General features: G+C 43.2%; 1 protein-coding gene across 6 annotated transcripts in view; it reads left to right on the forward strand.

The window, feature by feature from the left end:
• Positions 1–14,081, forward strand: part of LOC126272615 (protein rolling stone-like) — a 154,056-nt gene that overhangs the window by 38,617 nt on the left and 101,358 nt on the right. The window contains exon 1 of one of the 6 annotated variants that reach the window (XM_049975570.1): positions 2,150–2,232. The exons of the other annotated variants lie outside the window; for them this stretch is intronic. The gene's annotated coding sequence lies outside the window, so the exon portion shown is untranslated. Of the gene's footprint in view, positions 1–2,149; positions 2,233–14,081 lie in introns of those variants that run through there. 6 annotated transcript variants of the gene reach the window in all.

Here is a 14,081-nt window from a genome sequence, read left to right on the forward strand (position 1 = left end):
CGATTCCAACTTCTGCCGATGCTTTTTGATAGGAGAGACAGATTCTATTCGCTTCTGGCTACGCCAAGTGAAGAAGGTATTATGGTATTGTGGTCTGAAATTCACATTAAATATGATATTCCTTCTCTACCAAGTAGACGTTAGGTTGAACCACAATAAAGTCAGGAGTGGCGACATGTAGAAACTCTATCACCAGTATTCTTTCTTATACTAGTTATCTATTTCTAGTGACGAACAAAGGCTATGCAGGGTTGCAGGACACTTATTTCATCTTTTTTACTTTGAGCTTCTGTATGCCGATAAAATTGGTTCTGAACTAGGAATGCAACTCAGACCGCCCTTGACGCGGAATTTGATCCCTTCGTGACAATACAGCTCGACTACAATTTGTTGTTTGTTCAGAACTGCAGATTCCTCAAAATTTCCACATATTGCGCATAAATGGGTTCGAATCCTGGCCCGGAACTAAGGTTTTCATTATGAATTATGAAACTCTAGCATGAGAACACCTATCTGCTGATGAATAATAATTTTGATTTTTAATGCATTTTCATTCGTTGTCAACACTAACGATTCTGACGTTTTTGACTCCGAGTGAGACATATTACTATTTTCGAGATCACTAAAGTTCAAGGATGTTATTCCGAGCTGCTGATGGAGAAAAATTCGGTAGCTGACGTCTGCTTGTGTGCAGTCAACAACGATATGTGTGGGGCTTGATTCCCAGTCAGCACTGAACTCTTCGTCATATTATTTCTAGTTCAGACATATTCACATGTCGCTGCTGCAGTAACAAACCCATATTTAACGTTCGTTTTCTCTATAATATAACAGCGATAGATGCCGGGTTGGAGTTGTGGGAAGGAAAAAAAATATGTTTCGTCTCGTCATTTCAGTTAAAACATCTAGCTACTGCCAAGAAAATCCGATATAACACAGTTGATTGTGCTTCGATAACAATCCGATTAGGTTCTGTGTTCGAATCCCTGTCCAACACAAAGATTTACCTCACGGCATTTCAAGTAAGTTACTTGTGAAGAAGCAATATTTTACATCTCTCGTAGTTCATTATCAGGAACAATAGATGCTGGGTAGGAATTCGCGTCCGTTAAAAATGTTTACGTTATGTAATTTAAAGTTGATATTTGGTAACTGATACTGTCTAAAATCTAGGTATATTACTCTCTGTATGCCTAGTCAAGAATGACTGTTAGTTTCCGCCAGTCACGAAATCTTAGTCTGCATGACCTGGATTTAAATCCATATGCAGAACGAGACGGTTCGTCGTATAATTTGAAGTTCATACACATTCTCAACTAGCTGCTCGTGAATAACTTATTTTTTTTTTCATTTTGTGTTAAGTAACAAGTACGGTATGTTACTTGGATGAGGAAATCTTGAACACGACGACCTTACTACGTGCATTACCTATCTCACGTAATAATGAGAGTGGTAACATTTCAGGTATGTCATTTATTGTCATAAATGTGAGCTTACTAGTCTTAAGGACAGTCTTATCTGTGATAACGTGTTCCCTGATATTTATAGTATCGTGGTATTACTTTACATCCTGAGTTATTGCGATACAGAGCAGTGTTTTCTAGTGGTGACTTGTTAGAACAATTTTAAATAGTCGAACGACTGTACCAAATAGCGATTAGAGGACCTGCTAGACAGCTGCATTATGTGGGTTGCATGGGAATCAGGCGAAATGCGATTCAGGCAATTCAGGTCGTTCGGATACTTTTGAGCATGATTATACATAATCAGGAGATCAGCAATTATGTACGGCTGTAGAGGTAGCATGGCTCACTATTTACGCAGGGTACTTTCAACGAAGTGTTGGGTTCATGCCATGTCGAGCTGCCGCAACAAGCCGAGCTAAAGGAGGTCCGATTCGATATTAGGAGGTATCCCATGACCTTTGGTACCGCAGTGTAAAAGAGCAAGTTTTCCTGGTTAGACTAAGCGAAGGTATCTTTAATGATTTCCACACGGCTGCTCTGCGATGCAATTTTTTTCTTTTCGATGACGTTCGGACGAACTGTTGTCCAAATGCACCTTGTTTATTAGGTGAGTGACTCATTTCTGAAGCAGAGCACACGGACGCTTGTGTGTTAAGTCTTATCTAGTGCCGGCGGCAGCCTCATTTTGTCAGCTGAGCTTGATACCGCCTGCTCGACTTGATTACTGTTATCTAGTGCGGCGAACCTTGTGATCTCAGCCCGCCAGGTCAGTTGCTTTCACTTCACTGTGTATAACTAATTTAATCATTTGGCTTGCAGCCTGCCGCACCTTTCCACGTAGCTATTTGTTGGTCTGGGTCTATTGTACCTCAAGAGTAACAATAGAGTGCGTGTGGCTGTGATGTCGATGTGCACGTGTGCGTGTAGTGTTGTGTGTCGTATTGAGTTTATGGCGGCGATGGGAAAAACTGGAAATAGTGAAGCCCATTGCCAGTAAATTGTCTGCCCTTCACAAGAAACCCCTTGAGTGTGAAGTCACAAGCAGAATCATTAGCAAGGCTCATCTGAAAGTGTTGTTTTAAGAGTAATGATATGAGAAATATTAGCTGCTATGACTCACCACGTGCATCAGGAGGCCGACAGAATGTGAGTGTCCGGAATGTGCAGAGATCATCTTCTATAGGATGTATGTATTATACTCCACCAAATGGACGTCATCAACATTCAAGAAATGTTCAGAATAAACCATTTACTTGCACCACTGTTGGAATGTGAGCACATGCCACCGTAAGTGAAACGATCTATCGTGAAGTTTATCGTCAAACTGGCTATCCTTTAACGCGTAGGTGTAGATAGTCCGACAATATGTTTCATAGGCACGGAACAAACAAACATCCAGAGGCTGAATTTGTCCATTGGTTCCAGGTGGTGTGAACTAAAATGTCACACCCTTGTCAGGAGGTATAGTTTGCTCTAAAGGAATATGATTTTTATACGCAGACCAGAAATCGAAGCAAATGCAAGTTATCGTGACCAATAGAGCAAAAGCAAAGTTTATATCATAGCTGAAGTTCTCATAGCCTGTTTTCGCACTCTTGCTTGCTGTGACGTAAATATTCCCTACCGCTTTTGCAAGATCATGTAGACGGGAAATAATCGTAAGGGGGCAGAGCACTACAGCTTCTGGCTGCACAGCAAATAACTTTACAGCCAATTTACCATCCAGATTAACAGTTGGCATAGTCGTATACGAATGCCTTAAGACATTGATGTTAGTTAATCTTGATACAACTCTCTTGGTACCTCTGATTTCCAGGATTCCTTTCATATACATTTCCTCTTGAAATTCCAATCGGTCGGAGCTGAAAAAAATTCTTTACTGGACGACGGGACGAGTTTGTTTACCTCATCTACAAATTTTCGGGCCAATTCCGCAGTTTTCTGTGCATCGCCAAGTTGACGGTTTGTTTGAAATTACGTTATCTTACGTCTTCCAATTCTGTAGCACTGTTTGAAGTTATGCAATCATCCACTGCTTCCCTCGAAATCATTGTAATCTATGTCGCGCGGACATGGATGCGCACAGCGTAGTACAACACTATAATGCACATACTGTAAAGTGTATCAAGCATCCTTGAAACAGGTTTTGTAATAAGTGTTGAATATCGCTAGTTTTTCTTGTGCACCACACGATCATATTGCTGCTGTCTTACTCGAAATCCGTTCATATTTGTTCAAATGTGTGTAAAATCTTACGGGACTTATCTACTAAATTCATCAGCCCCTAAGCTTACACACTACTTAACCTAAATTATCCTAAGAACAAACACACACACCCATGCCCGAGGGAGGACTCGAACCTCCGCCGGGACCAGCCGCACTGTCCATGACTGCAGCGCCCTAGACCGCTCGGCTAACCCCGCGCGGCGTTCATATTTCTTTTTCCTTTTTTTTCTTTTCTTTTTCTATGCTGCGGATCAGTTTCCATGTATGTCATTATGTTTAGTACCCGCTCCTTGGACAACGATCGTCCTGTACTACTTTTCACTGGAGAGGGCTCCCTGTCCGACAAGGATGGTGAAATACATGGCTGACATCCCTTTCGATATCGCTTTCACTTGTTAAGCACTTATCGTCATCATTGTACTCCTCACGTACCGTAAACTGTCCGCACAGCCTAGCGTATACCTTCCACTGACCCATCTTGCAGAAACGCTAATATTTCGTCTGCTACTTCTTTTTCACTCTGCAGACTTCCTTGAGTTCCATTCTGACGAAATGTCAATTTCGGCAGCTGTTCTTGTGGATATAATGCAATGTTTGATTTGTTTATCGTTACCATTGCTCTGCTTTGCATCAACTCAACAAGCACTGTAGCAGTATTGTGAGCTACTCGTCGACTAAGCTGTTCAACTACGCTTCGTGGCCTCATGCTGTGCTCACCATTGGATACATCCAGTCCTGCCGCCTGTTTCCATTAGCAGCCAAGATAGTGGTTGCATGGCGGACAATATACGAGCGTCGAATACCGTAACCATAATTGGCCTTCTGCGGCCTCGCACTCAAAGGATTTCCTTGTCAGGCTGAACCAAGAGGACCACCGAACATTGTTTCCCGATCCGGCGAAAGCATCGCCATCAACAGTATTTTATGCCCTCACTTCGTAAGACACTGCGGAGAGGTTTGGAATTAGATCCAGGACTTTGGCGTCTACAGTGCTGAACAAAGGAAACTGCATCTACATCCGTACTCTACAGACGACGGTGAAGTGAATGGAGGAAGGTACTTCCGAGTGCACCACATATTAGGTCTGCTCCTGTTCCATTCATGAATGAAGCACGGGAGGAATGAGCATAAGTGCCTCTGTGAACTCAGATTACGCCCATAAGAAGGCAACGAGACGTCAAACAGCTAAGTTCTCACGTCTCCTTGACAAACCATCTCTGCAGGTTCCGTGCAAGACTGTCATCAATTTGAGTGGCATGGTGCTGAGTGATGATGCGGTCTCGGTTTTGCAGAAAGGTCTCAACTTCGCTCCCACCCCCAAGTTCACTCCGGTCGCAGAAATTGTTAACGCTGTTGAACATGTTACAGTTCGACTTCCTCCTGAATCACCTGAGGAAATACGTCTTGAAACTTGTCGTGCGTTGACGAAATCCAAGCCGATGAAGTCAAATATCACCAGTAAAGACAGGGCGGCCATTCGTGATCTAAGGGAGCGCTCTGAAATTGTTGTCTTACTGGCTGACAAAGGCAATGCTACAGGTCTCCCATAAGGACTACACTGATAAGATGCAGAGCCTGCTAAATGACGATTCCTGCCGGGAGATCAGCGTTGACCCTACAAAGAAGGTGGAGAACAAGACGAGGTCGCTTCTCAAGGACGCAGATTTACCGGAGGGTGACGCTAAGAAATTGTTACCTCAAGGTCCGGTACCGCCTAGACTATAAGGACTCCCGAAGGTTCACAAAGAGGGGGTACCATTACGCCCCGTTGTCAGCAACATCAGGGCAGCTACATATTTGTTGGCCAAATACCTGACGGGAATATTAAGTCCTTATGTGGGTAAATGCCCTCATCACATCCGTAATTCCGTGGATTTTGTTAAACGCCTTGATAGCTTCAGGCTGGATGAGTCAGATATCATGGTGAGATTTGACGTCGTTTCGTTATTCAGAAGTTTGACGAGAATACCACTGAACTTTTTAGGCATGTCTTGACTTCCACCTTTTAATGGAGAATACTACGAACAAATGGAGGGAGTCGCCATGGGTAGCCCGCTCTCACCGGTGGTAGCGAATTTGTACATGGAGAACTTCGAGGAGGAAGCCCTGTCGTCATCCGAATGGAAACCTACTTGCATTTTCTGTTACGTGGACGACACATTCGCCATCTGGCCACATGGTATGGATAAACTCCTTGACAAATCTGATAAAGATTCAATCGGGTGCTCAGGCTTTGCTAAATTTTAGCTATTTCAGCTGATTCTCAACATCACTTCTCTATAAAGCTGTGCGAGAATTATTTACAAGCAATAGTCGTCGTTACTGCGAAGTGGAACACACATGAGCATTATAAAGCTGTGTATTAAATAAAATACACTTTAAAAGAACAGAACGTCCATAAAACTTTGATAAAATCATAACTTAGGCGACAAAAGAACACACATTTTTTTGAGAGTCAAAGCACAACGATTATTAATTTAAGGACAGAGTATGCATGCTAATATTACGGATGACAGTACCACTAAACTGGTGAATACGAACTAAATATTCCAGAATTCTTATAAAGAACAAATGCCAGCATTAACTTAGAAGTAGATATCTTCGGTGTAGCAAAACAGCTTAAAGCACTTAATAAAGGCAAGTCCTGCGCTACAGATTGTTTATCAGTCAGGTTCGTTTCAAAGTATGCTCATACAATAGCTCGTCGAAAGATCCGTGCTAAGGACTGGAAAGCGGCACAAGTTATACCAATACCCACGAAAGGAAATAGGCGTATTCCGCTGAATTACGGACTTACAGTCTATCAATAACGTCGATTTGCAGCAGGAGCTTGGAACTTATACCGTGTTCGAACGCGATGAATTGCCGCTAAGTAAACAATTTATTGACAAACAACCAACACTGATTAAGAAAACATCATTCTTGTGAAACACATCTGGCTCTTTATTCTCACAAAGTAGTAAGTGCCATGGGCAGGGGATGTCAAACTAATGTCATATTTTTAGATTTTCAGTAAACTTTTGACACAAGTTCCTCACAAACGACTACTAACCAAATTGCGAGCCTATGGAGTGCCTTCTCGGTTGCGCGACTTGATTCGTGAGTTCATGCCAGAAAGGTCACAATTCGTCGTAACTGACGGAAAGTCATCAAGTAAAACTGAAGTAATCCTGGCGTTCCCAAAGGATGCTCTCTGTTGTTCCTAATTCGTATTAATGATTTAGAAGACAATCTGAGAAGCCATCTTAGGTTCTTTGCAGATGAGGCTGTCATTTACGGTCTAGTAAAGTCATCAGCAAGTCGAAATCAGCTGCACGATGATTTAGACGAAATATCTGTATTGTGCGAAAGGTGGCAGTTGTGGGCCTAAATAATGAAAAGTCTACGGTCATCCACATGAGTACTAAAAGGAATCCTTTAAATTTCGTTTACAAAGTAAGAGTTACGAACAACGTTCATTTGAACTATCACGTAGATAATGTTGCGGGAAGGCGAACCAAAGACTGCATTTCGTTGGCAAAACACTTAGAAGATGCAAATGATTCACTAAAGATACTGTCTAAGTACGCTTCCCGTCCTCTGCTAGTGTACTTCTGTGTGACATGGGGTATTTATCAGATAGGATTAATGGAAGGCGTCAATAAAGTTCAAAGAAGGGTAGCGCCTTTTGTATTATCGCGAAATGGGGGAGAGAAGTCAACGGATATGATACGCGAGGTGGGGTGGCTATCATGAAAACAAAGGCGTTCTTCGTTGTGGCGAGATCTTGTCACAAAATTTCAATCTCCAACTTTTTCTCCCGATTGCGAAAATATTCCCTTGGCGCCCACCTATATAGGGATAAATGATCGTTGGAATAATATAAGAGAAATCTGTGCTCGTGCGAAACAGTTAGGTTTTCGTTTTTCCCGCCCGTTGTTCGAGAGTGGAACGGTAGAGAAATAGTCTGAAGACGGTTTCAAGAATCCTCTGACAGGAACTTATGTGAATTTGAGAGTGGTCATATAGATTTAGTCGTGGACACGCTTCATAAAAGAAAGGAAAGTAGTGCAGTATATAAACTTAAAAAAAAAGTACAAGCAGAGTCACATGCATATGTAAGAGGCCATAACGTAGAATGTTATGTAGACAATTGCTCTTCTTCCGGCAGCAGGATATTTTGTTTACGTTGTTGAACTGTAAGGCGGTATCATCGCGGCTCCGACAGGGCCACAGAGCACCCCACTGCGGGCACAGAGAGCGGGGCGAGCGGTGACTCGGGGCGCAGGTGGACCGCGATGTAGAGAGCAGGTGGTTTCCAGGTAGTTTCCAGCTATACTGGGTGCAAATTGCAGAGACTTCTGGATGCGCGGAAATTTCACTAGGATCCTCAGGAAATATGATCCTCCTACAAACGGGGTAGGTTACAAAATCCACGTTCGCCCAATACTTGAATATAGCTCGATAGTCTGGGATGCGTGCCGGATAGGACTGTAGAGGGAGTAGAGAAGGACAGCGCGTTCCGTTACTCACTGAAGAACCAAAGAAACTGGAACACCTGCCTAATATCATGTAGGGCCCCACGAGCAAGCAGAAGTACCGCGACGCGACGTGCCATGGACTCGACTGATGTGTGAAGTAGTTGGTTGGGTTGTTTTGGGAGAGGAGACCAGACAGCGAGTCATCGGTCTCATCGGATTACGGAAGGATGGGGAAGGACGTCGACCGTGCCCTTTCAAAGGAACCATCCTGGCATTCGAAAAACTGGTTCAAATGGCTCTGAGCACTATGGGACTTAACATCTATGGTCATCAGCCCCCTAGAACTACTTAAGCCTAACTAACCTAAGGACATCACACAACACCCAGTCATCACGAGGCATGCCGGCTATGCCGGCAAGCCTGGATGTGGTTTTTAGGCGGTTTTCCACATCCCACTAAGTGAATACCAGGCTGGTCCCCACGTTACGACTCAGTTATACGTCTCAGACATTTGTACACATTCGCACTATTTCATGGATTACACTACAGGCAAACAGGTGGGGTACACTACTTCTGTCCCTGTGGGGTTTGGGGTGGTGGCAGGAAGGGCATCCTGCCACCCTCTGCTACTAACACTGCCAAATTCGTTATAACACAGCCAACCTCACGTTGGTATGGGACAAGGTCCAAAGGAAGAACATATTCTAATAATTTATTACCAATTGTGTAATCGTGTAGCTGGCCGCTGTGACCGAGCCTTTCTAGGCGCTACAGTCCAGAACCGCGCTGCTGCTACGGTCGCAGGTTCGAATCCTGCCTTGGCCATGGATGTGTGTGATGTCCTTAGGTTAGTGAGGTTTAAGTAGTTCTAACTCTAGGGGACTGATGACCTCAGATGTTAAGTCCCATAGTGCTTAGAGCCATTTGAACCATTTGTAACTGAGTAGTTATGGATTTATTAGCGTATTTGTGCACAATACGCAACTTTGATTCCAGTTTAGGTTTCAACTGCCTGTACCTGCAGCAACCCTCGACCCAGTGCTACCTCAAAAATCTTACTAATACTAATGTGACTGTCTTCTATGAATTTTATCAACTATTTCTTCAGAAGAAACCTTCCCTCTAACACCTCGAATGAGCTACATCTATGTTTACGTTTCAACTCATTTGTCCAAAGATAAAAAGTTATGAGTTTTCAACGACTTCTTCGAATGGAATGGAATGGATCTACCAGCACTTTATCCATTTCCACGAAACGTGTTACACCTATTACTTAGTGTTACTTGTTGCAAAGACCTGCACGTTGTGCCTGTTAGGAAGAACGAGCAGATTAGATAGACCTACAAAGACTCACACCTCTTCGAAAGCTTGTTATGTGGTAAAATTGTCCACGGCGTATCGCTTTGTTCATACCCCTTAAAAGGCACAATGTTAATATTCGTACTGTTTTTAAGGGAACGTGTAAGACAGTCAGATGTAAACGAAGTTCTGCATATGAAGAAACTAAGTGCACGGTTTGTGAACTGTAGATCAAAATTTCTCTAAAGCATAATTCAAAGTCATATTTGGAAAAACAGAAACATAAAACGCAAAATTTTTGAATTCATTATGTAACTTTTGTTGCAACATAGAAAAGTCTGTTGTACTACTGCAAAGAAAGCCACCCCAGAGATGACTGACACCGCATTGGAGCAGCGATATGTGATGCGTTTTTTGAATAGTGGAGCTGTTAGAAGTGGGTGCCATATGAGTTGACTGGTGCAGTGAGGAATTGTTGCGTCGATGCCTGTAAGGAAATTAAGCGTCGTTTGCAGATGATAGGTAATGGATTCGTGGACAGGAGCTATCATTTTACAAAATGATGGGAATCCGATATATCGATATTTAAAAAAATATCGCTATCGGTCCTCTATTTATTGGAAAGAATTACAGATCTATCGGTGGAAATGTATCGAGTTACCGTAAAAAAAATCGGCTACATATTGTAAATATGTTGCCGGTTCTAGAACTTTATATTAAAGTACTGATTTATTATTAGATATTCATCAACAAGCTAGCAACCTGCTTATCCTGCTTAGAGCTAGAATTGAAAGAAAAACGATGCAAGTTTACTCTTGGCGATGACCGCTTCGCTAACGTTGGTAACTGCTTGTAAGTGGCGCAATAAAAGGTGTCCGGCGGGTTCTTCATTTGGTTTCGTCACAGATCGGATTTGTCTGGAACACTCCATGTCGACGTCCCTGCTTTTTCATTTCTGCAAAAACTAGCGACGTAGCAGTTGTAGTGTCAAAATGGCGTGGTTGAGCTAAATGTTGCAGTTTCTGTCGGTAGCGCAGACAACGTCAGCATTTCCCCTCACGCGTCTCCGCCCACCGTGATCCGTTGATGCTTCAGGACGTGTCCTACCAACCAATTCCTTCCTTTAGTCAGGTTGGACTACACATTTCTCTTCTCCCCAATTCAATTCTCCCCAATCAGGAGAGCCAACCGTGTTCCTAAAGGAGGCCGAAATGCACGCGTTTCAGCTCACGCAGGCTGGCGTGAGGTCTGGAACATGACAAGGGAATTGAGAAAAACGGACGTAGCTGGTGGAATACTTAACTTTAATCTATTCATGGAGAACGTCGCTCTTTATGGTACATGATTCACAATATCAATAGTAAGGATACTGGCGCCTTGCTAGGTCGTAGCAAATAACGTAGCTGAAGGCTATGCTAACTATCGTCTCGGTAAATGAGAGCGTAATTTGTCAGTGAACCATCGCTAGCAAAGTCGGCTGTACAACTGAGGCGAGTGCTAGGAAGTCTCTCTAGACCTGCCGTGTGACGGCGCTCGGTCATAAATCACTGATAGTGGCGACACGCGGGTTCGACGTATACTACCGGACCGCGGCCGATTTAAAGGCTAGCACCTAGCAAGTGTGGTGTCTGGCGGTGACACCACATATTCAGTTCCTCCTCATTAGTTATGTGATCTACCTATCTAATCTTCAGAATTATTATGTAGCACTACATTTGAAAAGCTTCTGTTCTCTTCTTGTCGAAACTGTTCATCGTCCATTTTTCGATTCCATACATGGCTACACTCCATACAGATACTTTCAGAAAGGACGTCCTGACCCTTGAATCTATACTCGATGCTAAGAAATTTCTTTTTTTCAGAAACGTTTTTCTTGTCATTGCTAGTCTACATTTTATGTCCTCCCTACTTCGACCATCATCAGTTATTTTGCTCCCCAAATAGCTAAACTCCTTTACTACTTTAAGTGTCTCATTTCCTAATCTAATTCCCTCAGCATCCACTGATTTAATTCGACTACCTTCCATTATCTTCATTTTGCTTTTGTTGATGTTCATCTTATATCCTCCTTTTCAGACACTGTCCATTCCGTTCAACCGCTCTTCCAAATCCTTTGCTGTCTCCTTTGCAGAATTACAATGTCATCGGGAAACCTCAAAGTTTTTATTTCTTCTCCTTAGACTTCCGTTCCTACTCCAAATTTTTCATTTGTTCCTTTACTGCTTGCTCAATATATAGCTTGAGTAACATCGGAGATAGGATACGACCCTGTCTCACTCCCTTTTCAGATACTGCTTTTCTTTCGTGCCCCTTGACTCGTGTAACCGCGATCTGGTTACTGTACAAATTGTAAATAGCATTTAGCTCCCTGTATTTTACCCCTGCTACCTTTAGATTTTGAAAGAAAACATTCAAGTCAACATTGTCAACGCTTTTCTTTAAGTCTACAAATGCTATAAACGTGGCTTTGCCTTGAGTAGTTACAATACCCTTAAATCTTAAAAGCTGGTAAACAGGACACTACAATTATTTAGGTAACTGCACACAGGTTTTAACAGTCAGTTTTTCATGTTCTTGTACTCCTGGGATGGATGAATTTGATTCAGTAAATCTTAGCTTCCCTTCAAGATTAAGAAGTCATAAAATTATACACAACTGTGTTTCAAATTAAGTTTCACCATCAGTATTGCTTTCAAAGTCGCTACTTTAATTTGAGTTTTCTCAGGTGTCCATAACTTAGTCAAAGAAAAGACCGACTCGACTGTTACATTTACACCGGGAAAACACAACACAAATTCTACAGTCTTAGAAATATTTTCATAATATATACAACGAGGTGACAAATGTCATCGTATACCTCCCAAAATCGTGTTGGACCTCCTATTGCCCAGAGTAGTGCAGCATTTCGACGTGGCATGGACTCAACAAGTCGATGGAAGTCTCATGTAGGAATAGTGAGACATACTGCCTCTGTAGCCGTCCATAACTGAGGAAGTGTTGCCGGTGCAGGATGTTGTGCACGAAGTGGCCTCTCGATTATGACCCACAAATGTCCGATGGGATTCATGACAGATGATCTGAATGGTCATATCATTCGATCAAATTGTCCAGAACGCTTTTTTAAACCAGTTGCGAACAAGTGTGGCCTGGCGCATTGTCATCCATGAAAATTCAGTCGTTGTTTAGGAACATGAAGTCCATGGATGGGTGCAAAGGTGGCCGAAGCATAACCATTTACAGTCAGTTATCGGTTCAGTTGGACCATATGTACATGTGCAAATCGCTATCCCCTTCCTTACACCTCCGTATATATTTGGGTGTTGAGTGCATTTGTATCCAACGCATATCTGTGACACTCTTTCCTGTGCTCGATTTTTCTGTTTCCTGAGGTGTGACACACTCTTTCAACAAGTCATTATCATCAATTTTGCATTTCAGTAACGTTTGTAAGGAATTGGTAGCACTTTTGTATTTCATCCCGCCTAGGTAGACAGTTCAAAAGAACCCATATGTAGTCTAAAAAGGCATAAAAATGATCTGTCCACTGTACAATGAATAGCCAAATAAAGTGGAACACCTGCCTAATAGAGTGTAGGGCCTCGGCGAGTACACAGAAGTGCCGCGACACAACGTGGTATTGACTCGACTAATGTCTGAAGTAGTGCTGGAGGGAACTGACGCCATGAATCCTGCAGGACTGTCCATGGTTCCGTCAGGGTACGAGGCGGAGGAGATTTGAATAGCATCATCTCAGACTTGCTCAATAATGTTCATGTCTGGGGAGTTTGGTGACCAACGGAAGTGTTTAAACTGAGAAGAGCTTTCCTGGAACCACTCTGTAGCGATTCTGCACGTGTGGGGTCTCGCATTGTCCTGCTGGAATTGCCCAAGGCCTTCGGAATGCACAACGGATATGAATGGATACAGGTGATCAGACAGGATGCTTACGTAACTGTCACCTGTCACAGTCGCATCTAGACGTTATCAGGGGTCCCACATCACTCCAACTGCATACGCCCCACACCAATTCCGGCTGGGGTGGCCGAGCGGTTCTAGGCGCTACAATCCGGAACCGCGTGATAGCTACGGTCGTAGGTTCGAATTCTGCCTCGGGCATCGAAGTGTGTGATGTCCTTACGTTAGTTAGGTTTACGTAGTTCTAAGTTATAGGGGACTGATGACCTCAGCAGTTAAGTCCCATAGTGCTCAAAGCCATTTAAACCCACACCAATTCAGAGCCTCCACCAGCTTGAACAATCCCCTGCTGACATGCAGGGTACATGGATTGATGAGGTTGTCTCCATACCCTTACACGTCCATCTGCTAAACACAATTTGAAACGAGACTCTTTCGACCAGGCAACACGTTTGCAGTCATCAACCGTGCAATATCGGTGTTGACGGGCCCAGGCGAGGGGTAAAGCTTTGTGTCGTGCAGTCATCAAGGGTGCACGAGTGGGCCATCGACTACGAAAGTACATATCAATGATGTTTCGTTGAATGGTTCGCACGCTGACACTTGTTGATGGCCCAGCATTGAAATCTGCAGCAATCTGCGGAAGGTTTGCTTATCTGTCACGTTGAACGATTATATTCAGTCGCCGTTGGTACCGTTACTGAAGAATTTTTTT

Source organism: Schistocerca gregaria, chromosome 5 (genome assembly GCF_023897955.1).
Source record: "Schistocerca gregaria isolate iqSchGreg1 chromosome 5, iqSchGreg1.2, whole genome shotgun sequence".
NCBI classification, from domain to species: domain Eukaryota; kingdom Metazoa; phylum Arthropoda; class Insecta; order Orthoptera; family Acrididae; genus Schistocerca; species Schistocerca gregaria.